Raw genomic sequence first — 26,945 nt, 5'->3', positions numbered from 1 at the left:
CAGAATTTATTGAAATTGCTCCTTGTGTAGTGATTCATGTAAGTTACGTACTCAACATCTTCTCCGAAAAATAAGATTCATGGGAAGTGGTATACAATAATTACACAATACAGTATGTGTTAATTACTCATGAATCATTAAATGAATGCTGGGTAATAATGTGCAAACTTTCATCAACAATATAGAAACAACATATAATTATTGTTTGTTTTCTTTGACAAGAATTTATCTAGCTCACTTGTGCTTAAGCACTACTTTTCACAAACATGCATGGTTGAAAATATATGTTATATTCAAAGACCTAGAGAAGAAAAATTCCTACAATCTTCCACAATAATCGTTTTACAAAAAATTTTTTTAAAAAAGTTCTTTATCCTTATAATTAGGGGCACAGAAATGTTACATTTCCACCTTGTACATAGCAATTCTTATATATCTGAGTAACAACTTTAAATTTATCCTCTTCTACTTTTAATGTATCTTTAATTACATCTCAATTCTTGTACTCTCCAAGTATCCAATTTGTACCTATCACACACTAAGTTTGTTTATTTATTCAGTCCCAATTTTCAGGAGTTATTTGTAGTTTGTATAAGAACCACAGGTAATATATCCTTTCATTAAAAAGATTCCAGTTCTCAGGAGGATATAACTTCATCCAAAAAAGCTATCTCTAAAAATTAAAAAATGATTTTTAAAAAGTATATACTTTCTGAAATATTACGGACATTCAATGACTTTTAGTAGTTTGGGGTTACATATATGCTTATACACAGTAACATATGCATTATATCATGCCATATACATATGGCAAAATTTCTATAAGTCTAAATACATGAAAAAGATCCTGAATATCAACTTGGATTCAGAGAAAAATAAGATTCTATCAGTAGTAGTACTTATGGACTACTAGTTAAAGACATTTAAATTTTACATCACACGTTTTTCTTTGGAAAGTTTTATCCATATACACATACCTATATTATACATATATATCTTATATATACATATACTACATATATGCTACTTGAAAACTATTAACATTTTCTATTTTGAGTTACCACCATAAGATAGAATCTGCCTTATATTAAAGAGTTTGCTATTATAATTAGTTTACTGAATATAAAATGAGCTCTATTTAAATATTTCACAGGAAAACATTTTCTGAAGTTGGAATTACAGCCAAAGACTTTCCAAATACATGCTCTCCAATATGTAGCCAAATTTTAAGACCTATGATACCAGATATAGTAGTGGCCAGATATCTTGCAGATGTCAGGATAAATAAAATGGAACTTCTATTTCTAGTGACTTAGAATCCTGAGGATTAGGTATGCACACAAAGAAGCACCCTAAAGCCATCCAATGTTATAGGGGCAACTATAATGAATTAGTAAATACATGCAAAAGATGAGGGTTTATTAATTTGTTTCTGGGTTGAGGAAAATTACATTTGAGCTAGGTCTCAAAATTTCAAGTTGGAAGTCTGTTACAGTTTAGGTTTGTTCCAATATCTAAGGTATTCTTTTTCTCTTGGAGCCATCCCTTCTAGGGGTTTCTTTCTTGGTTGGCTGCTTGCTAGGCTTGTGATACAGATTACCATATAGCACCACCCTTTATCATTAGTCTGGAAAGTCTCTTTATTGAATTCTCTGTTTTCTGGATCTCACATCTTCCTCTGGTGATGGTTTACACATCACTTTATACCAATTAGATGCTTTGTGAGAAAGAATACTGGGGGAGGGGGGCAAATTTTTGCAATGTTTTGAACTGAGGGTGTCTATAGTCAACTTTTATATTGGATTATTATTTGGCTAGGTATAGAATTCTCAACAAAAAATCATTACCTGAAAACTTTAAGGAATTTATTTTATACCTAGCTTACAATGTCTTCATGAAATGACGCCGTAAGTCCCTAGTATCCCTACTTGCCTATGTGCTACCTGTTTTTCTGGGAACTGTTAAGATCTTTCCTTTATTCACAAAGTTCAGGAATGTGAATAATGATATGCCTGTCATCTACACCCCCCAAAATTTAGTGTGCCAGGAAACTGAGACCAAATCTGAATACCATGTCCTTTACTCTTCATGTCTAAAAAAAATTAATTATTCACTTTTTTTGACCATGCTACTTTTCTATTTTTGGAACTGCTATCAGATATTACATCTTACTGATTCTATGCATTTTTCATTATTTTTTTCTCACTGTCTATCTTTACTTTTTCTACTTTCTATCACCTTTACCTTCATATTTCTACTTTATATACTGAAATGTTATTTGCTTCTCATATTTTTAATTCCTAAGAGTTATTTCTTGTTTCTTGAACTTTTTTCATATTTCTCATTTTGTTTCAGAGATGCAATATATTATTTTATTTCTTTCAAAATAATAATTTACGGTTTTGACATTTTCTTTTGTCTCTGAAATTCTTCATGTCCTCTGAGTTCCCTTCTCACCCTTGTATTTGGATTCTTAATACTGAAGGTTTACTCCTTAACTTTTGTAGAAGTAAAGCACTGAATAAGTTGACTGGACACTGCCTACCTATGCAGGGGTGTTCAATTAATGGGATTTCCAAAAATACAAATCCAACTTTCAGACCAGAGACATTCAATATTCAAGTATGTGAAGGTCTTTCATCCGAGGTCAGTTTCTGTTTAGTCTTTCACTGATGGGTGTGAACATTTGTGTTCATGTGGAATGAAAGAGTAAAACATGGTCTCTTTCTTCACATATTTTCATCCCATTTGTCCAAAATGTCATCCCAGCCTATGATTGGGTAAACAAGTCCAACATTCCTTCGTTCCGTACTTCTATATTTTTGAAGTATACTCTTTATTTTTAAAATTATTGTCTTCTATTTAAAAAAAACAATTATTAAAAAGAGAATTTTATGGTGATTTTAATGATAAATATTAGCCTAAAATTAAAACTATATGGCTATATGGTATATGGCATCAGCTCTACTCCAAAAAATAACTATTTATGTATAACTGGTCTCTTGTCTATTGTAAACACATCCTCAATTTTTTTCTGGAAAATTTCCCTATATTCACATTAGAATCTCTCATTATTGTAATTTATATCATATTGCTCTCATTTTTCTCCCAATGGAAATCAAGTCCCTCTTAATAAAGGCTATATTAAAAGAAAGGGCCTAATTAAAAGTAGGCCAGACATCTCAATTCAGATTTCGATGACCCTATTATGAACTATAAGATCACATCTTAAGAAATGGCCATATTCTGTATTTCAGGTTGTTGAGGGTCTAAAAAATACGTCTTTTTTACACCTTTTTTTTTCTTGCCTCTGAACTAACAAAATTATTGTAAAAAAATGAAATTTCTTCTTTTTTATTTAACTGATTTAATGTGAAGTGCAACAAATAATGCAGTGGAATTAAAAGTAACGAGCAAACAGTAAGGAAAGGCATTGTGTAGGGGCTCAGGAACAAACCATATCAATAAATAAGACAGGCAGATAAAGGAAGTAGATTAAAGCCAGAGTGACAGAGAAAACTGGAGGGCAGACATGAGGGCTATCAAGAAATGATACTGTAACATTACAAACAATTGCAAGACACTGTGAATGATAACAAGATAAAGAGTGAAAACTAACAGTCCAGAACTGGACTTATTCCACATCTGTATTGCCACATGTTGCAAAATTTTTAATTCATCTGAAAATCTAATTTTTAGCTTTTCTTGGTAATACGTGTGATCAGGTAATGCTTGTCCCATTTCCAAATAACAGCAATCATTCAGAGCTGGGAAGCAGATTTCCCCTGCAAACACTGTATTGGTATCCTCACCACTTGACCAGTGTAGGCATTCTCTTACATGTACACCTGGCACCCTTACCCAGTTCTGTACCTGCCTACTACATACAGGTCATTGCACTAGCTCTGCCTTGTAGAAGACAAATGTTTTCACAAACAGAAAAATATTACCTTAAAGGTAAATGCTGGAAAGTGTTTATAAACATAGGATAGATAATATCACTCCTCTGCTCATGACCCTCAGTTGGTGCCAAATCTCACTCTAAATGGAAACCAAAAGCCCTGAATATAAATATAACTCCAGCTGCCAGGCCGCAAAATTAATCTTGAATCCAGTAACCCTCTCAATAGCCTTACTACAAACATTTACTTAATATGAAGTAATTCAGAGTCACTGTAGAAAACTTTATAAACATAAAACATGTAAAAGAAAAATTACTCATAATTCCAGTAATTATGGAATTACTGGAATTCCATAATTCCATAAATCCATAATTTAGATTATGTCTAAAGTAATCACTATGTTGGTCTAATACAGATATATTTTTGTTATTCTGCTTTTTATTCTTTAAAAATTTTATCTATCTATTTTTAGAAACAGAGAGGGAGTGCAAGCAGGGGAGAGGATCAGAAGGAGAGAAAGAAAGAATCTTAAGCAGGCTCAATGTTCACAATGGAGCCCTACATGGGGTTTGATCCAATGACCCTGGGGTTATGACCTGACTCGAAATCAGAGTCAGAACCTCAACCAATTGAGCCACCCAGAGTCCCCTGTTATTCTGCTTTTTAAAACTTAATAACAATGATGCAAACAAATCTACCATGTCAATAAAAGTTTTTGAAATCACCTTTTTTATGGCTGTATATTGCCTTATGGTATACCATAATTTAATTATTGCCCAATGTTTGGGAACTTGGTTTCCAAAGCAGTATATTATAAATACCACCATCATAAAAACATTAATAACTCAGATTATTTTTTAAGATAAATTACAGAGAGAAGAACTGTGAACCAACTCATTTAAAAATGTAAAGGTAAAGCAATTTGCATGATTCCAGCAATGTGTAGCTTAAGACTTATTCTAATCAGCTTTGGGTATTTTTATTTAAAGATATTTATGGGCAGCTGGGTGGCTCAATTAAGCAGCAGACTTCAGCTCAGGTCATGATTTCACAGATGGTGAGTTCCAGCCTCGCTTCGGGCTCTTGTGCTGACAGCTCAGAACCTGGAAACTGCTTCTTTGGATTCTGTGTCTCCCTCTCCCTCTCTCTCTCTGTCCCTCCCCTGCTCGAACTCTGTCTCTCTCTCTCTAATGTCACATATTTGATTTTTAGAAACCACTGAGTCAACTACTTATGTGTCATCTGTCATTTATTCCACTTAAGGTGACTGGTATACTCCAAAAATTTTAATTTGTGGGATCAAATATATGCAACTATTTTGTTAGGATTTCTTCCTTTGCTTTTTATGATAAAAGTCCCACTGTCACTAAGACCACATACATAAATTTCTTGAGAGATTCTAATTGTGTATTATTATATTGTTTATTATTGTTTATAACTGTTTACTATTATATATGTTTATTAGTAATAACTCATTAATACTTCTGATACATGATAGGAAGTGATTTTCTAAACTTTTTTTTCTGCCAATTAGGTAGTACATTGCACAGCTGAAAGAAAGTTATCAATGTAAATAAAACATTAAAGTAATTTATTTTTCTAAATTTATTTTCTTAAGTTTAATTTCTATCTTCAAGCCACCCTGATTATTGTCATCATTTATATAATAACAGCTTTTGTCTTCAAGAATATTCCCGAGTTGAGGGTGAAACAAAATAAGATAAAATGACTTCAAGTAAAACAGACTTCATGAATGGCACACTTGAAGTACTTCTTTATCTTCAAAGTTTTTGATTTAATCACTTTCAAGTGATTCTTGTTAAGATGATAAAAGGTCAGTAAGGGTATATGTGACCCATAATGCGTTCAGGAAACAGATTTACCTGTTAAGTGTTGAACAGAAAGATACCCATTTGCCACTGGTTCCCCAACCACAATGTCCAGTGATTTCTTCCCTAAATCCTTGGTTTCATGGTAAGCCCTAACAATGCAACTTCCCTTGCTTGACTGACCAGTAACCTCCTAGTATTTGACCTGCTAGCCTCCTCTAGCTCTTTATATTACTAGCACCTATTTCTTCCTCACCTAGAACCAACACTTCAATCCAGCTGTAATACTAGACAGGGTAAATACATAGCTTCCTAGGACCAGCTTAAAAATATGGTACTCGTCAGATGAATATAGGGGGAACAAAAGAGAGACAGAGAGTCAAACCAGAAAACAGACTTTTAATTACAGAGAACAAATTGAGGGTTGCTGGAGGGGTGGGGGTTTGGAGCATGTAGGGTTAAATGGGTGATGGGGATTAAGGAAGGCACTTGTGATGAGTACTGGGTGTTGTATGTAAATGATGAATAACTCATATCTACACCTGAAACTAATATCACACTGTATTTAAATAACTGGAATTTAAATAAAAACTTGGGGGAAAAAAAAGAAAGAAGCCTATGGGGAGAAAAAGTATATGTGCCTAGTTTGATCATGGCCTGATTATTGTTGTTGTTGTCGCTGTTGTTATTGTTGTGTTATAATTACTATTATTTACTTGGCTATAAGGCCAATCTGAATCTAGTGTACTTCTATAATGAATTCTCTGATCTTGGATTTGTAGTTTTAAAAGAAAAAAAAACAAAGAAAAATAATAAATTTTGAGAAAGAAAATCATTCTTTAGGTAAAAGTGGTGATAGATATACAGCAATCCATCCTTTATTTGCTTTGAAAACTAGATGGCTAATTATAGTTATGACACATTTTAATGTTTAATATAGTTCTATAACCATATTAGGTTAACAATGAGTCAAAGACAAGTACTGATGCAAATTTTTCTAGAAGTTTTGATAGTTAATTTTATGTGTTGATTTGACTGGGTCACAGGGTGCCCAGATACTTAGTTAAACATTGCTCTGGGTGTGTCTGTGAAGGTATTTCTGGATGAGAGTAACATTTGAATCAGTAGAAGAAGTGAAGCAGACTGCCTTCTCCAATGTTAGTGGGCTTCATCCAATCCATGGAAAGCCTAAATTAAAAACAAAACAAAACAAAACAAAACAAAAAAAACAGCAGAGCAAGAGAGAATTTGTTCTCTCTGCCTTACTGTCTCTAAACTTGGACATTTTCCCCTCCTGCTCTTGGACTCAGACTCCAACTGGAACTTACACCATCTGCTCTCCTGCTTGCTGACTCCAGATGCTTGGACTTCTCAACTTCCAGAACTGCACGAGCCAATTCCTTATTCTATATAAAATTCATATATTATATTATATATTCTATTGGTTCTGTTTCTCTGGAGAACCCAGACTAATAGAGTAAACAGTAACTCAACATAGAAGTTTATTTAAAAATAATAATAGAGAAAATGCAGAGTTGTTTTCTTTTCTGACAGTCTTTGATTCTGTGGTTATAAACGTAGCAGTCATGAAATGTGTTTTTCCACCTACATAAATGTTCCAAGAAATTGGAATTTTCTCACTTATGTGCCAAGAGATTGCACTTAACTTATTCTCTCCAAAAAAGTTCTTCGGAAACACATTTCTTTGTTTTTAGAATTTTGCATACCAAATATATCATAGTTACTTCCTTTTTACTTAATGTCACTATTTTACCCACCCAATAATGAACCTATTTGCAATGTGACTATTGTTTTGAGACTAGGAATTAGAGTGGTATCACTGGGAAAGTTTAGGTTCTAGGTACAGACAATCCTTGGTTCTAACTTCAGATCCACCTGCATAATTTAGGAAGTCACTTATTCTGGAATGACCCAGTTTTTCCTTCAGAATTATGGAAACAGCATTACCCCCCAACTGTAGGGTGATTAGGAGATTTCAGATACTATGAAGAGAATGTCTGCCAATTACATGAGATTATTATCATTATGGTTTTTACTGTATCTCAAAAATCAGATCACCAAGATGAGAATTTTTCTTAATTAAATAAATCAATGCTCAAAGCAGCTTGAAACTATCCTCTGATAAACTGAGGAATCTTTAGTACCAACCACTATGACTACCACTTTAGCCTAATCAGAAACTTATTTCCTCCATCTAAATATCCAAATGTTAAAAGGGTTGAATGGCTATAAATTCAATCTCATTAAAAGAAAGATTTTAATTTCAATTCATTGCATATCAACAGATTTGGGATGTTTAATGTTTTAGAATAGTGACATAATTCACCGAAGAGATTTTGTCTTAGAAAAAAGAAAATATAAAACAAAACAAAACAAAACAAAAAAAAAAAACAGTAGTTGTAAAAATGTCCTAATATGTTTCCACCTCCATCACCCAGATAACATATACTTCTGATAAAATAATAATGTCACAGAATTTGAGAATTGAACCTTAATTGAATAGAGTAAGAAAATAGGAAAGACAGAAATAGCACTCTTCAATGGACTAGTTTAGAGATTTCAAAGGATATTCAACTTATTGAAATTATTACAGGTAAGCAAAAAGAGCTGCAAAATATGATAAGAAAACAGAAGCATTTATCTCATAGCCTTGGGTCTCTTTCCTTTTTAGATGACTTAAAAATATCCTGTTGAAATCACTCTTAACCTCTATGCTATTTTCCATTATAACTGATAAACTGATCTCTTACATTCTGTGTAAGTTACGGTGTAATAGGTCTGAGGCCCCTGAGAGTAACACTACAATCCCACAATTTTGAAATAGGAAGTAAATTTAGCAGCATTTGGTTTAATTTCCAAGTCATTCATGTATATATATTATATAACTATAATTATATAACATGTATTATATATATATATATATATGTTACATATATATGTAACATATATAATGCTGTTGCTATTGTCACTGTTGTTATTCACCTGTTAAAAGGTATATGAATGTATACTTCAGAGGATCAGTGACCTAACCATGAGTCCAAATGCAAATGATTTCATTTAGTTCTTCTGGTTCCTGATCCCTAGGCTTAGAGATTAATTTCTACCCTGTCGAGTTGCTCTAGATAGTCCATTCAGAGTAGGACCCTTCAAAGGGTTTAGGATTAAAGCAGCTGAAGCACTCTCAGGAGGCTTAACCACCTCTACCACATTTCAAATACACTAAGAGTCCAGAATGCTTTACAGCCCACTACCAAAGAACATAGCTTCACTTGCCCTCCACACATATTTCAAAACCTTCCTTTCTGCACCCTGTCCACTGTTGGGCTCTTTTGTTCTCCCGTTCTCCCCTTTAGCTTAGTTTCTATAAGCCTGTTTTTACTGCCTCTCCCTTTCCCCCTTCTTTTTTTTTTTTCTGTTCCCTAGGTTATTGTTTTTCCTTTTTTCCCCCAGCTTTATTGAGGTAAAATCAACAAATAAAGATTGTATATAAAGCATACAATGTCATGATTTAATATATATGTATATGTTGTGAAATGACTACCACAATCAAGCTAATTAAGATATCCATCACTTCACATAGTTATAATTTTTGTGTATAATGAGACCATGTAAGATCAATCTCATAGCAAATTTCAAGTATATAATACCATATTAACTATAGTTACCATTCTGTACATTAAATCTCCAGAACTTATTCATCCTATATAACTGAAACTTTGTACTCTTTAAGCAACAACTGCCAGCATTCCCCACACTTCCCAGCATTCTGCTCTCTGCTTTTGTTAATTCCACTCTTTCAGATCCCACACATAAGTGAGATCACATAGTATTTGTCTTTCTGTGTCTAGCTTATTTAATTTAACATACTGTCCTCAAGGTTCACCCATGCTGTCACAAATGGCAAGATTTCCTTCTTTTTTAAGAAGGAATACATAATACTTATAATAATATTCATTGTGTATATAGTCCACATTTCCTTATCCGTTTATCTGCCAAAGACATTTCGGTTGTTTCGGAAACAATGGATATCTCAAAGATACTAATTTCAACAATCCCACAAGTGGTATTGTTGGATCACGTGGTAGTTCTATTTTATTTATTTATTTTTTGAAGAACTTTCAAGTAGTTTTCCATAATGGCTGTACCAATTTACATTCCCACCAACAGTGTACAAGGGTTTCCTTTTCTCTACATCCTCACTAACGAAGTATCTGAAATGGAAATTAAGAGAAAAAAATTCCAATCACATTAGCAAATAAAAAGTTTAAAGTACTTAGGAAGAAACTTAACCAAAGAGCTGAATGACTTACATACTGAAAATTATAAAACATTAATGAAGGAAATTTAAAAAAAACATAAATAAATGCAAAGATATTCCATGTTCATGAATTGAAAGAATATTGTTAAAATGTCCATACTACATACAGTGCTCTACATATTCAATGTAATCCCTGTCAAAATCTCAATGGCATTCTTTACAGAAACAGAAAAAAACAATGTCAAAATTCAGATGGAGCCACAAAAGATCCAGAATAGCCCAAACAATGTTAAGGAAGAACAGAGCTGGAAGCACTGTACTCCTGATTTCAAAATACATTACAAAGTCATAGTAAAGAAACCAGTATGGTACTGGCATAAAGACAGATATATTGACCAATGGGACAAAAGAGAGAGCCCGGAATAAAAAATAATACACATCTACAGTCAATGGATCTTGACAAGGGTGCCAAGAATAAACAATGGGAAAAGGATAGATCCTTCAATAAATAATGTTGGGAAAACCAGATAACCACATGCAAAAAAAAAAAAAAAAAAAAAAAAAAAAAAAAAAGAAACTGGACCCTTATCTCACACCATACATAAAAAAATCAACTCAAAATGGATTAAAGACTTAAACGTTAAGATCCGAAACTGAAAACCAATAGAAGAAAAGAGGGGAAAGCTTCTTAGCATTGGTGTGGGCAATGCCTATTTTAGATATGACACCCAAAGCACAGGCAACAAAAGCAAAAACAGACAAGTGAGATTGACTCAAACTAATAAGCACACCAAAGGAAACAATCAACATAGTGAAAAGGCAAGCAAAAAAAAAAAAAATGGGAGAAAATATTTGCAAACTATGCATCTGATAAGGACTCAATATCCAAAATATATAAGGAACTCAATTCAATAGCAATCAATCAATAACCAAATTAAAAAATGTGCTAAGGACCTGAACAGATATGTATACAAAGAAAATATACCAATGCCAGCAGCTACATGAAGAGATTTTTCTCTTTGTTTCATTCTTTTTTCCTTCTTCTATACTTATTTGACAACAATATACCTATCAAGATTATTTTTCATTATTTGTTATAGCATTTCTTTAAGTGTTTTGATGATGGCTTTTGTATGTATCCTGAAGTTGTTTTTTTTTGTTTGTTTACTAGTTTCTCTACTGAAAATGTTGACTTCTTAATTATCAGAGCCACTGTAATCAGTACAGACTTAGCTTTCAAATGGAAGGATTCATTAATGCTGGAAGATATGGTTGACTAATTTTTGCCAATAACAATGTGAGCACAAGTGGCAATTCTAGTCCATAAGACACAGGTGTGCCTTCTCTGCAAGCTTTCCCCTTTCTCTGGTTGGATGCAAGAAGTACCATATCCCTAGAGGATGCAGAGCTGAAAGGAAGAAATCTGAATCCCAGTATCACCTCCTGAAGGAAAGACACCCACAAATCAAGAACTCCTTCATGAAGTGTTACATGAGCAAAAGATAAAATATTATGTGTTCAGCCACTAAAACACTAAAACTCTGGAGTTTGTTTCAACAGCAAATGTTACCCAAACTACTCTGTCAATCTCAGGGATTTTTTTGTCTAGACTTGAATATTTTTATAGCAATCTAACAAATATTTAATTTTATACAAATGCCTCCTCTACAATTTGAAAATTAAAGAATCCCAGGATAAATATTTAAGGAAGGTTCATAGGAAATGTAAAACTCTAAATAATGAATTACACTGAGATATAAATTTAAAAGAAATGGAGTTGAGAAAAGCTATTACTTGCATTTGTATGCCTAACACCAAAACACCTGTCAAGTAAGTCACCAGAAAACTGGAAATAATATCCTTTTGAAATTGTTTTTATTATAATTTTCCTTTGATTTTGTTATTAACATTATCATTTTAATTTGCCAATTATAGATTTTAATTGAATATTGGAATTAATAGTGTTAAAATTTTTACAATAGTATTAATCTTGCATATTAAAAATCATAATAATGAGAAATTCATACAAAGGATAGAATCAAAACTTGTTAGATCCAACAGGCAAGAATTCTTAAAATAATGGTCTGACCCTGGATATATTCCCTAATTTTCTTTTACTCCACTTACTGTTCCTCTAGGCACACTCATAGTCCAAATGAATTCAACCCTTCTTGTTTTAAACTACAGTTTTATTCTATATACTTTATAGAATTCTATATACTTTATATTATTTATATAATTCTATATACTTTATATTATTTATATATTTCTATATACTTTATTCTATACACTTTTCTATGTACTTTTATATGTTCTACAGCAGGGATCACAGGGGATGCAGAGTGGCCATGCCTACAGGTTCTACTATGGACAGTGGTGGGCTTGTTATGCAATGGAGGGGAATATGGCCCCTCTAAAGGGAATACAGGCTCCAGGCTCTACGCAAAGCCTTATGGGAATGCTGATCTAGTGTTTTTGAATCTTTTGATTTTTTTTCCAGAAAAATTAATAATCCAGAGCTGTATGTGAAGTTAACTTGATTTTTGAAACACTGGCAGGCAAACAAAATACACTATGGGCAGAGCCCTGGCCTGTATTCTAAAGCATCTACCTACATGTAAATAACAGAGTATGTTTGAAATTGGTGAAGAAAAGGGGCGCCTGGGTGGCTCAGTCGGGTGAGCATCTGACTTTGGCTCGGGTCATAATCTCGCAATCCATGAGTTCGAGCCCTGCGTCGGGCCCTGTGCTGACAGCTCAGAGCCTGGAGCCTGCTTTGGATTCTGTCTCCCTCTCTCTCTGCCCCTCCCCTGCTCATGCTCTGTCTCTCTCACTCTCAAAAATGAATAAATGTTAGAAAGAAAGAAAGAAAGAAAGAAAGAAAGAAAGAAAGAAAGAAAGAAAGAAAGAAAGAAAGAAAGAAAGAAAGAAAAAGAAAGAAATTGGTGAAGAAAATAAAAAGCAAAGATCATTCAGGAGCAAATATACTTTGGTCCTTTTTTTGATTCAGCATGATCTAAGGAGACAAGATGCCATTTTCTATGATTGTTTTATTAATGGATAGATTATCAGTATTTTTTTCAGTATTATACCTCATGATCACATTTTCTTTTAATTGTTATGTAAGTGAATAAGGTAAAGGAAAACTCTTTGGATGCATCTTTAAAAAAATTTTTTTAGGGGCGCCTGGGTGGCGCAGTCGGTTAAGCGTCCGACTTCAGCCAGGTCACGATCTCGCGGTCCGTGAGTTCGAGCCCCGCGTCGGGCTCTGGGCGGATGGCTCAGAGCCTGGAGCCTGTTTCCGATTCTGTGTCTCCCTCTCTCTCTGCCCCTCCCCCGTTCATGCTCTGTCTCTCTCTGTCCCAAAAATAAATAAAAACGTTGAAAAAAAATTAAAAAAAAAAAAATTTTTTTAATGTTTATTTATTTTAGGGAAGAGACAGAGCACAAGTAGGGGAGGGGCAGACAGAGAAGGAGACACAGAATGGAAGCAGGCTCCAGGCTCTGAGGTGTCATCACAGAGCTCGACGTGGGGCTCAAACCCACGAACCGTGAGATCATGACCTGAGCTGAAGTCGGTTGCTCAACCCACTAAGCCACCCAGGTGTCCCTGGATACATCTTCTTATGTAACCATTTATATCAATAAATTCCCTTGAAATATTCAAGTTGAGGAAAAAGACATAAAAAGTAAAAAGTAGCAGCGTCCCATGAAAAAGATTCTGAGAGCCTACACATACAAGAAGAAAATAACTTAAAAAAACAATTCTTAAGAAAACTGAGAGTTATTAAAGATTTGTACAGAATCAAAGCCAGGAGAAACGCACTGGGGACAGCACATCTTTTATTATTTAACAAATCTGTATGCAGCATCAAAAAATAAACTTTCAATTTCATGTAATTAATACACACACTGCTTTGGTTTGTTGTTAGGCTTTTAAGCAATACAAATATCTGAATAAAAGAAACAACAGAGCCTTGCTAATATAAAGTAAGCATTCTTGCCAAAACTTAACGTATGGAGTACATACCCTTTATGTATACTCTTTGCCAGCAAGAAAAGATGTGCCCTAAATAGGACTTAAGATTTCTAGAATTAAAGAGCAAAATGCAATTTGAATAAACAATATTCTGAAATGCTTGGCTTCTGAGTAACTACATCACTTTTGCAAACTGAATTAGGAACTATCAGAATTTAGAAAAAACTTGTCCTTTTGAGGAAGCTATTTCAATTTAAGTGCAGGTTTACTAAACTCAAAATCCTTAGTAATTTAAAGATGTCACATGTTTCAAGTTATTAGCTCATAAGCACTGTATCATTAATTCAACGCACATACATTAAAAAGCACCTTGTACTCAGCGCTATACCAAGAGCTATGGAGGACATAAAAGTGGGAAGGTACTGTCCCTGTCCTGGGGGATTTTATGGTCTAGCTGGGAATGGAAGACTACAGAAATAGAAAACAAAAGCAAGTGCATAATAATATAGCCTGAAAGAGATTCACAACATAGGTAGGTGCTTAAACAGCAGTTCTTTGGCTATGAGTTAGTTTTATTACAGTTTCATTACAGCATTAGCATTCTAGAAAATAACACCGTCCATAAAAATGGCACACTTTCATTTAGGGAACAAACAACAAAATGTTGGAAAATAATTTTAAAGGAGTGTACTATTTAGGTCAAAATATTTTGAATAAATATGTACAAAGTATTTTCATACAAATGCTAAAATGGGAGAAAGAAAATAAACATGTTTTGGCCAGTGGAAAACAAAATGGTGAGTTGGCAAAGAGAATGCACCTTTTTACAATTCTTTACATTAAGTTTTAAATTAGGATGCATCCAGAAAAATAAAGAAAATCATCAAAGAGAAGCGCTGACTTATAAAACAACAGGTTCTTTAATTACTACTTATTTTGGGTTTGGGTGGTTACAGAAGGTTTCAAATAACAAAGTGATGAAGACCTCACCTAAAGTTCCTCCTCTAGAAAGAAATGGGTACAAGGTAAGGGCTAGGTCACTAAGAGCCTTTCCACAAGGAAGGTGTCCGGGTGTGCCTTTAGGAGAAAATAAACCAGAGAAGTTGCTGTCTGGAAAGCCCACCACGCTGGTATCTCTGCAGAGTTTCTCTTTGTCTCTATCCCTTTTCTCCTGATGTTTCTTTCTGTTCCTAATCTCACTTCAGCTAGGTTTTCAACTTTTCCTATGCATTGTTTCACTCTCCCCACCTTATATGCATGTTTTGGCCTTTTACTTCACTTTGATTTTTTTTTTTAATTTTTAACTTTTAACTTTATTTCTTAGCTCCCAATACTTTTACTTCACTTTGATTTTTTTTTTTAATTTTTAACTTTTAACTTTATTTCTTAGCTCCCAATACTGTATATATGTGTGTGTGTGTGTGTGTGTGTATGTATATGTGTATATAGATATAGATATAGATATAGATATAGATATAGATATAGATATAGATATACATATAGATATAGATATTTTTTTTTTTTGAGTAAGCTCTATTCCCAACCTGGGGCTTGAACTCAACCCTGAGACAAGAGTCCCATGCTCTACAGACTCAGCCAGCCAGGCAGCCTCTAAATACTGTATTTCAGATTCTAAGTCCGATTACAAATTTTCTTTTTCTTTTTTTCTATCTCTTACCTTAAATCTTTTGTGTACCTATTTCATTCATTATGCTTTATTTTGGTTATTTGTCTTAAGCCTGAACTCAAATTTCATAGCAATATTTTATTAATTATTCACATCTATTATTTCCTCTTCTTTTCTGAAGTCACTACCAGCTTTGAGATGTAAGCTTGGAAGAGGGAATGTCAATGGTCCAGACTACGGAGGATGGAGGTTATGTTACTCTTGCTACCCCAGCATCTCCTAACCATGGGTTCAGAAGTTTTACCTGACAATATCAATTGCTTACAACTAAACAGCATTAAAGTTAGGTCTGAGATATATATTAAATTTTAACATTTGCAAAATTAACCAGAATGAGGACATCTTCTTACACAGAGTCCAAGACCTTCATTTCAAACTAAATTTCCTTCTCTCTTATTCTTGACCCATACTTTCTGCCCCAGGCAAAACCTAAATAATCCTATGAACCCTGAGAATGTTCCTCTGCTCTAACCAACAGTTTTGGTAAAGCATATGTTTTTTGAAACTAAAAACACTTGGCTCTTAATGTTGCCTTTTTTACTTCATTCTGGCATTGGTTCCTCACCTGAGCTACTATTTTCATGTCTGGTGCCAGTGAATGAAGTTCTCTTCTCCCTTCTGTTCTTTGTACCTCTGTTCCCTTGAACAGCTGTAACACCACCCAGAAGTTTCTCTTAACTAAATACGCTGAAATCACAGGTGTCCTTCAAGGTCTTTCACACACCACCAAACCTTGAAAGCATTTTTCCCCTTGTGCAATAAACCAAGAGCTGCATTGCGATCATAGCTCTCTCAAGATGCATTTAAATGCTAGTCCTTTGTATTTGCTTTTTCATTCCTAATAGATGGTAAGCTTCTCAAAAATACAAAAATAAGATTTTTACTTGAGTTCCCTCTGTGACACCAAGTATTTATTTGTACATATTTGTATAATGGTAGTTCTTAATTTATAGCCATTGTTTTTTTATTTCTATTTCAGGTGGGAAAAAAAAAAAACAGTCCTTTCTACCAAATCTTACAATGTCTCTCATCTTCTAAAGTTATTCTGCTTTTATAATCATGCTATTCTGCACCTACTGCATATTTTCATCTAAATTTTGTGACAGAATAGGGCGTCTGGGTGGCTCAATTGGTTAAGCGTCTGACCTTGGCTCAGGTCATGGTCTCACGGTTCATGGGTTTGAGCCCCATGTCAGGCTCTGTGCTGACAGCTTTGAGCCTGTGGCCTACTTCAGATTCTGTGTCTCCCTCTCTTTCTCCTCCTCCCCTGCTCACACTTGCTCTTGCTCTCTCTCTCTCAAAAATAAACATTAAACAATGCTAAAATAAAATAAAATAAAATAAAATAAAATAAAATAAAATAAAATAAAATAAAATATTTTACAGAATTCCAAACAAAAATCAAAGAAAGCCCATTCATATCAGAAAACCCTTCCCTTCTATATATAAATAAGATGCCAACCCCCAGACATCCTAAGAGATTCTGCCTCTGGTAGGTGTCTTATGATCATGATAGTCAATGGTTCCAAAAATAGATAGAAGATGCTTTCCAGGAAACATCAAGATAATGGAGATGTTTAGAAATAACTTTGTCCTTGAGCTTTGAAGTGTGTCCCTTATTTTAGAGTATGAAGAGTCCAGTTATCTTACATTTCCTTCCCCAAGGCTACTTGGATGCTGGCAACTCTTCAGACAATTGTTCCTACTAAAGGCAGAGTAGAACAGGAGGTAGAAAGCTTCTAAACACCCTCCATTTGAAGCGTAAAGATTTGTTGTAGGCCAGCTGAAATGAAATATCAGATGTGGGACCTGCTTCAGAGGAATGAGACAATAAATTTGAAAGCAAGGGAAAAAAAAGAAAAAGAAAAAAACCTTTCCCAGGTTCACCAATGGGTGAAAAAAAAAATAATAAAGGTATAGAAAATGTTTTGTCATCTCTGAAATCCAAGGCAGTAACAGGCAAAAGTCTGTTAGTAAAACCCAAGTGAGTCACGTTAGGGTCCCAGTAACATTTAAGAGTTTATCCTTTGCCCTCTTCTATTCCAGAGCCACTCTTCTTTCAGGTCAGCTGCCCTCTCTGGCTAATCAAGGGTCCATAGTCAATTCCTCTCTGGGAGGGCAGGCAGCAAGATAATCTGAGATTAGTAGCGTCTGAAGACGGACACTTATGGCTGCATTCTCAGGACGGCTTCTTGCTGTATACTGCTGCACATCTTCCCTTCTTTGGGACTGAGTTTTTCTTCTGTTAAATGGTAATAAGTAAACTCACTTCCCAGGGTTTCTATGAGAATTAAAACAGCTAATAGTAAGTAGAAATCCAAGCAAGGGTCCCCTTGCTTCTTTCCACTTGCTCTCTCTGTATTATCCAGGGTTCTCCAGAAAAACAGAACTAGTAGGATGGGTGTGTGTGCAGAAGAAGAGAGCAAGAGACACTGAGAGATTCAGTTTAAGGAATCAATTGATGGGACTGTGGAGGTGGCAAGTGTGAAACGTGCAGGGCATGTCTGGCTGGACAACCAGGAAGAATGAATGCTGCATCTCCATTCTGAAGATGATCTGGAGGCGGAATCCCTTCTTCAGGAGACTTCAAGCTTCTCTCGGAAAGCCTAAACTGATGGGATGAGGCCCAATCACATTATGGAAAGTAATCTGTGATTTCAATATTAATCACCTCTAAAAAAACACCTTCACAGCAACATCAAGACAGGTGTTTTGACCAAAAACTGGCTGTCACTGGCTAGCCAAGTTGACACATACTATTAACCATCACATTCTCTAAAGCACAGGCAATGACCCCATTCCAAGGCAAGCTCAACTCAGAAACCCCATGTCCTTGTACACTAGGCAGCAGAGTCTTTCACTGACAAAGGCAGATAGGAAGGTTCAAACTCCTCAGAATACAAACAGGCCTTATCCATTCATTTAGCTAAATTTTATTAAATATTTTCTTAGTGCTAGCCCCTTTGGTAGGTATTTCTCTTCTAAAATTAATGTACCTTCCCTTTTCCACCATCTCATAGGGAAAAAAGATACAGTATTATGCAACCCTACAACAGGAGACCCAGACAAAGTTCAGAGAGTAAATGAAAGTCTCCCTCAGAAAGTGATATTTAGGCTGGGAACTGGAGGATGAGTATAAGTTAATTATACTTTGGAAGTAGGAAGAAGGGACTAGAGATCCTAGTAGAAGGAGTAGCTTACATGTGTGCCCTCAGGTATATAAAGGAATCTGGCAATAGTTAGCTAGGCAGACAACGGGGATAGAGTGAGTAAAAATGAGCCTTTTTCAGCATTTCAAACTTAAGAAAATTGCAGGGAACTTTGGCCCTAGAGAATAAGCACAATGTTGTTTGGTATTTGAGTTAATCAATCATGAATTTAAAGACAGATTACAGGGGCACATGGGTGGCTCGGTAGGGTAAGTGTCCCACTCTTGATCTTGGCTCAGGTCATGATCGTGATTTGTGGGTTCAAGCCCCACATCAGGCTCTGTGCTGATGGCTCTGAGCCGGCTTGGGATTCTGTCTTTCCCTCTCTCTTTGCCCCTCCCCTGCTCATGCACATGTGCGCACATGCTTTCCCTCTCTCAAAATAAATAAACTTTAAAAACAAAATAAAGACCTATTACAGGCTCTTCTATATCAAAACAATAATGAGTGTTGATATATTTATCAAACTGTATAGAAAATTATAGTTTTAAAATTCATAAAAGTGAAAACAATTACAAAAGGAAAAAAAGAACATATGCATACTGTGGTAGATATGGCAAATTACACCTAATAGCTTCTGGTACCAATTCTAACGGAGTGGGAGGGGTGGGGGGTTCCCCCATACCAACAAGCAATTCTTGGGACACCAGCTAGGTGTCTTACAATTTGACTCAATTCTAACACTGTTAACCCAGAGACAGCATCAAATCCCACAGGTTAAGGTTTCAGTCCCATAAGACTGCCCCCAGACACAAATTTGAGATGCCAATCACAAGCCCAGGTTGCTATCTGTACTTCTGACTAACTGGTTATAAATCAGAGGTTCCCAAGACCCCCATCTCAGGTTTGATAATTTGCTAGAGCAGCTCACAGAGCTCAGAAACTTTTCACATACTAGATTACTGGTTTATTATGAAAGGATATAACTCAGGAACAGCAAGATGGAAGAAAAGCATAGGACAAGCTATGGGAAGCAGGGTTTCTGTATCTTCTACAGACACACCAATCTACCAGCACCTCCACATGTTCATCAACCTGAAAGCTCTCTGAATCCTGTCCTTTTGGACTTTTAGGAAGGCTTCATTATACAGGCATGACTGATTAAATCATTGGCCGTTGCCTCCAGCCCTCCTCTGCTCCCCTGAGGTTGTGGAGGGGGGCGTGTAATTAAAGTTTTAACCCACTAATCACATAATTGGCTCACCTGGCAAGCAGCCCCCCTCCTTGGGTTACCTAAAGGCTTTCCAAAAGTCACTTCATTGACAACAAAAGATATAAGTGTATAGGAAATCCCAAGGGCTTTTGAATCTCTGTGCCAGGAATGGTGTAGAAGACGAAATATATATTTTATAAATCACAATACATACCTTCATAATATAAGTTCCTGTACTAATGATTTTGGAGTACTCAGACTTTCTTGTAAGTAGAGTTCTTGATATAATTTAGTTTCAACTTATTAGACACCATCCTGTAAGATTTGGAAGAGAGATGATCTTTGCCATAAGGATGCCCATGAAAGCATTTTGTCTATCATGGCATTGGTTCATTAATGATGGTTGTCAGAAGATAGGGCTTCAGTTTTTGCCTCTAACAGTGGCTGCACACTTTTGAGCCAATACTGATCTGGTAATTCCCTGTTCTCTGAATTGTAGCAAAGGGAATTATCAGTTTATGTTACACAGTACTTAGTGACTTAAACCCACTGTAATTTCTGATTATGTGGATTATCCAGGTGATTCTTCTGATCTTCAGCTCAGGCTGGGTGATCACATATATGGGAACATAGCTGGGATGGCAAGGATGGCTGGGTACAACTGGGATACCTAAAATGCTGGGTCCTCTGTCCTATGGACTTTCAGTTTCCAGGAGACTAGTTTTAATTGCAAGCATTTCTCAATGTCCCATTGGCCAAAGCCAATGACACAGTATAGTTGATTGAAACATGGCAACAATATCTTGCAGCTCTCCCCATCAAGTGTCTATTTCCCCACCTTTTGAAGCTCAGCTGGCCTTGTTATTTATTTTGACAAAGAAAATATAGTAGAAATAACAACATGCAGTTTGGAATAGTAGGCACAAGGAAGCCTTGGAGCTTCTGCTATTGCTCTTCCTGAGACACCACTCTGCAAAGAAATCCAACCTAGTTTACCAGAGATTGAGGTCACGTGGAGAAGAGCCAAGGTACCCAGATGTTGTGAGTAAAGCCACCTTAGATACGCCAGCCCCAGTCAGGACATCAAAGGAGAGCAGCTACATGCAAGGCTGCTCTGCAGTGCTCTTCAAATGTGTGACAACCTAATCCTATCAAGCCTTTTGCGCTTAAATGGCTACGATTTCTGTGGTTTGTAACTTTGACTTTGCATTTTTATTATAATACATTTCAGCAATAAATAATATCTTCTGAGATTGGAAAGCTTTAATATGATTATATAGTACTTTCCTATATGTTCCTTATACTCACTGCAAAAAATATTAGAAACCAACATTAGGAAGCAAATGAAACCAACCCACAGTCCTACTAGAGGTAACACTATTAACATGTAGCTGTGCTTCTATATGGTCTACAGATAAATGCATAATTTAAAACCAAACTTTGGCTTATATATTCACATTTTTTTAACTTAACATTACATCATGGTCATGTCTGTCATTAAATATTCAAAACCATGAATTTCAATACTCATTTCATAAAAACATATCATAACTGAATTAATCATTTACTTCTTATCAGGCACATGGAATTTTCCCAAGCACTGACACATATAAAAATTATGCAAAAATAGTACATAAAGATTATTCTGAAAATTCAGTTGTATTCTCAGGATGCAGAATTATTGGTTTAAAGCTCTTGGTATATGTATATATTGCATTATTTCTTTTTACATGTTTTTTTCTACCAACTGTATTCTAACAAAAGGCACCCATGATTTCACTCTTGTTATCACAATTATCCTCTTAAAATTTTTCTGATTTGATAGATTAAAAAACTGATAGTGTAATCAGGCATTCTAACTGCTGTTTGAGTTGTATTTCATTACCAATGATGTTCAGTATCCTAATATAGTGGTCATTCACAATTTATTTTTTGATTTGCTTTCTACTCATATCCTTTATTCTTTCATTACTTCTCTTGTGGTTAAATCATTATTATTTTAAAATATTGCTTTCCAAGCACAGTGAAAAGCAGAGATTTGATTTATAAAAGCTGTTTATGCAGTAAGGACATCAATCTACTATTGGAATTTTTTTTGTAAATATTTTTCCCATTTGGAATTTGGCTTTTAAATTTAATTATAACATTTTCTGATATGTATTGTCATTTCCTTTTTTTATTTTTTGGTAGTATTTCATTTGCATTTTCATCTATTTTTTTCCCTACGGCTAAATATCCTGAAATTATTTAAATTATTTAAATGTCAATATTTTCTTCCAAATTTTAAAATTATACATTCATATTTAACACAACAACGCATTTTACCAATCCAGACATTTATTTTTCCCTTTTAGCATAAGATTTAGAAGAAGAAATTTAAACTTGAGTTGTAGTTTTCTAAACAGACCTCCAATTCTATGGGTTGAATAGTTAATTCCATCTGTATTTGTTTATGATACTTGCCTTATCAAATACTAACTTCCAATTTATCCTAGGGTTCCTAGGGCTTTAAATTAAATCTCACTGATATGTTATTTCTTGGGTAAATACTGATACCTTTACTTATAGTTTTATAATCACTTAATAATTGAGTTCCCCTCAGAACTCTTAGTGTAAAAACTATTAGAATAAAAATTTCAAAACTTTCCATTAAAAAATTCACTGAAATGATAATTTGACTTTGAAAAACTGACATATTTATAATCCATACATATATCCTCTAAGAAAATATGTCTCTACATTAAAAAATTGTATTCTTTACCAAAGTGTTGTACTTTTTTTCAAATATTCCTAAAAAACTTTTACTAAGGTTTTCTGTAGCTATAGTCATAAAATTTTGCTATTATAGCCATTGTGAATACAATTTTTATCATATTGATTTAAATATTTATCTGGAACACATATTAATTCTAAGAATTGTTTGGCTGACTCTCTAAGGTTCTATGATATAAATTCATATTGACAAGTTTTCTAAAGTTTATTTTATGAGTCTGTTATAATCCTTTGTTTAAACAGAGGATATAGCACTGATGACTTTAAGCACAGAATGACTTATGAATTCATATTTTCACATGTAAATCCAGTTTTGTAAGCATGTGAAATCACCATGTAGTTTGATGTGTTTTGCTTAAAAATTCATAGTAGTAAATTTTTAGTATTAATGCACTAGGAGCAGATAATCACACTGAAGCTTTTTCAAAGCCCTCCTTTTAAGTAATGAGTCATTCTAAGACTATAAGCTGTTCTCAGCTAATGAGACCAAGTTTGCTCCTCATATATCAGTTATATTACTTTTCTCCCTGAGGAAAGAAAAAATAGGACCAATTGTATATGAAGGCCTGTCATTGGTTATAAAGCAGTATGACAATACAATAATCCATTAGAGCCACTGAACCACAGCTCTAAAAGGTCCAAGCAGACCTGTTGACAGTAGTCAGTCAACTTGATATTTGTAAAACAGTAAAAATAATATTAACTTGGATCTAATATCTTTTTCTCAGAGTCCAGGCCACTTCCCTTTAAATTACCTCATTATTGGGGCGCCTGGGTGGCGCAGTCGGTTAAGCGTCCGACTTCAGCCAGGTCGCGATCTTGCGGTCTGTGAGTTCAAGCCCCGTGTCAGGCTCTGGGCTGATGGCTCGGAGCCTGGAGCCTGTTTCCGATTCTGTGTCTCCCTCTCTCTCTGCCCCTCCCCCGTTCATGCTCTCTCTCTGTCCCAAAAATAAATAAAAACGTTGAAAAAAAAAATTTAAAAAAAAATAAAAAAAAAATAAATTACCTCATTATCTTGATCATTAGCCTACTAAAATTCTGTAACTTTCATGTCAAGATCTTTTATTCATCATTACTTTTTTGGGGAGTAGTCATTCAATCATGTTTATCAAGTTCAAAGTAAGTTAAGTGTTCAAAAATTATTCTAAGAGGAAATGAAAACAGCTTATGCTATATAATAAAATGAAAATAGCAAATGACAAAATTGAGAATATATAATAAAATCTAAATTTGCTACTTTCTTAATAATGAATTAATAATACATATTTTTTCTTGAAATTTCTTTACAGACTGAAAAGTATCAAGTGTTTAAAAAAAACACAGTATCTTATTCTCTGAGACCTGTGATCAAAACAGAAACAGTCACTCCTTGCAAGGGGAATAAGACAGTTACAGGTATCCACTGAAGAATATAATGGATGGACAAGTGGTTTTTCAACTCTCTACTAAAGAGGAACAGTCTCATGGATACACAAAAACTTTAAACCTGGAAGAGACTTAAGAGATATAAGTCTAGGGGCGCCTGGGTGGCGCAGTCGGTTAAGCATCCGACTTCAGCCAGGTCATGATCTCGCGGTCCGGGAGTTCGAGCCCCGCGTCAGGCTCTGGGCTGATGGCTCAGAGCCTGGAGCCTGTTTCCGATTCTGTGTCTCCCTCTCTCTCTGCCCCTCCCTCGTTCGTGCTCTGTCTCTCTCTGTCCCAAAAATAAATAAAAACGTTAAAAAAACAATTTAAAAAAAAATAAAATAAAAAAAAAAGAGATATAAGTCTAGAAGTCAAAAATCCCAATTCCTTCGGTGGTCACACACCTCACATAAATGTATGAAACAGCTGCTTCTAAACTAATACTGAGTGGCAGAATGTGAAGAGAACTGGTGACCGCATGCCCTGACTGAAAGCACTTAAAGTAAAAATGCTTTAAACACTATGCTGATACATCAAAACATTTCTCCAGATCTGCTCGCTTATGGTTCTAGAACTTATCTGTGAGATATTTTAATAACGCAAAACATGAGACTCACAGAAAGTAAGCATCTCAATCTAAGGTCAGGGGTAAATAAAACCTCTGAGTATATTCCAGCTGGGCTGGATACATCCATAAGTAATTAAATGACACTGTATCAAACCTAAGAATATGTTTATTTATCTTTTGACATTAAACTTCTAAGAATCATGCTGCCTTGCTAAATTCTGGAACACAGAAATTAGACACTAAAATATTGATGCTTCTGTGATATAAATTTATATCAATATTACTGCAGCTTATCATAATGTCAAAGCTCACTCCATGAATATTCTGATAGTAAATTCCACTTTAAATATTAAATATAAATTACTGGAATTATTTCACCAAGTATTACATTAAGAATAAAGTATTTATAGAGTTCTTAATTTGAATTCATTCAAAATTTAAGGTGAAATCCAAACAAAAAATATATTTGATATTTGCCCACCCCACCCCAGGCCAAAGCTCCAGCTATATGATGATAATATGTTCATGACAGCCAAACACTATCAGATCATTATTATGGTATGTGGTACTTGGTTAAACACTTTGCACATGTTTGTCTGCTTCCTTAAACTTCAACATAGCTCTGTGCAATAGATACTGTTATGTTTTTATCCTCAGAGGTATGTAAGTTATACTAAGGTCTTATAATATTAATATGCTTTTGAGAAAGTGCTTTTGAGAACAATATTTTGGACTGCAGTTAAAGACTGCAGAGGATCAGCATCCTTCTTAACCTTTCTCAATCCTTGAAACCCAATGGGCACATCAAACAAATATAAAGGGAAATACTAACTCTCCGTTTTCAGCAATGAAATGAAACCACCATAACCCTCTAAATACCAACTACAGGGAACTCAGGAATACCATGTAAAGTGTTGGTAGAAAGGGGTATTTCATTCCTCACCCCACACACAGGACAGAGAGTTCCCTAAAGTATCCTGGTCAGTAGAGAGGGCAGAGGTGATACCTATCTGGTCAAAGTGGAAGGGAAGTTATCCCTTGACTTAAAGGATCTAATCTGATCCACAACTAGGCATGTGAACACCAAAAACTAAGAGATGTGCCCCCGGACAACGACCAGAAAGAAATTTTTAAAGAGATATAGTAGGAATGTGAGGAAGCTCTTCCAACTTATTCACTAGCAACCACACCGTCTTCACCCCAAAATACTCTCTCACATGCCCTCTTCTACATAGTTTTTGAACAAATCTTTGGAGGCAGGCAATGCAGTGGTGAAAGGCACATCTGAGCAGACCACCATTCTGCTACAGGGAGTCCTTGAGCAACACGCTGAACCTCTTGTCCTCAGCTTTCTCATTTAGGCAGAACAACATGGAACCAATTAGGATAGATATTTTGTCCTAAATATCAAACATACCTCAAACATTCTCATATTACTCAAAAAATACACATTTTGAGAATGATAGCCCATCAGCTTTATGCAGTAACAAATATTGTAAAATATGAAAAAATGTGATTATTCTATTTTATAAATATGGAGCACAGGGGAAATAAGTTAGGACAAATAACAATGGTGATCATTACCAAAATGACAAATACAATTCAGCATATTGTGCTCCATTTTAAAATAATCCTTTTATCCCATGAATGAAATTTCTATGTTCCTTTTGCTGACCGGGTGATTTTCCTATTGACTCTAATGCTTTTACTGAAAATTAAATTGCACAGAAACTGCCACACTGCGGATGTTTTAGTTAGGCTACTTGTAATTTATAGATAATGTTAACTCTAAGGAACACATCTGTAGTATACTAAAATATTTTAATCATCCTTGGCTTTCACATATTTGATAATGAAGTTTCTAGATGAAGAAGAAATTGTGGAGGGCCAAATACTCTGTTCAGCTCTTCATATTTAATTCATGTTGAAATCAAGGCAATTTGCTCATTGATAGCTGCAGAATTTCTATTTTAAAAGTATTTCTATTCAAAGCCATTAATGACTTACAAAGAATGATGGCAAAAATTTCAAGTAGGCAATTCTGAATCCTATTTTCTTTAAAGCCAAAACGTTTCTTTCATAACTCTGAATTCCTACAAGCACTTCCTTCTACAAGCAGAACATATATGGATATTAATGGCAAATCTGAGCAAACACAGGCAA

The 26,945-nt window shown here is 34.7% G+C and overlaps 1 protein-coding gene and 1 long non-coding RNA gene across 4 annotated transcripts in view; both read right to left on the bottom strand.

The window, feature by feature from the left end:
* The window catches only part of ADGRB3 (adhesion G protein-coupled receptor B3), a 731,624-nt gene that overhangs the window by 676,467 nt on the left and 28,212 nt on the right, over positions 1 to 26,945 (bottom strand). The window lies entirely within an intron of this gene.
* Positions 13,841 to 15,413, bottom strand: LOC147581013 (uncharacterized). Its single transcript, XR_015251314.1, has 2 exons — positions 15,368 to 15,413; positions 13,841 to 15,293 (listed from the first exon to the last, which is right to left on the bottom strand). It is a non-coding gene; the product is annotated as an uncharacterized LOC147581013 (long non-coding RNA).

Source organism: Puma concolor, chromosome B2 (assembly GCF_028749965.1).
Source record: "Puma concolor isolate L17-30 chromosome B2, mPumCon1.1.hap2, whole genome shotgun sequence".
Classification (NCBI taxonomy): domain Eukaryota; kingdom Metazoa; phylum Chordata; class Mammalia; order Carnivora; family Felidae; genus Puma; species Puma concolor.
The sequence above is the reverse complement of the archived record's forward strand: the minus strand, read 5'-3'. Positions and strand labels throughout refer to the sequence as shown.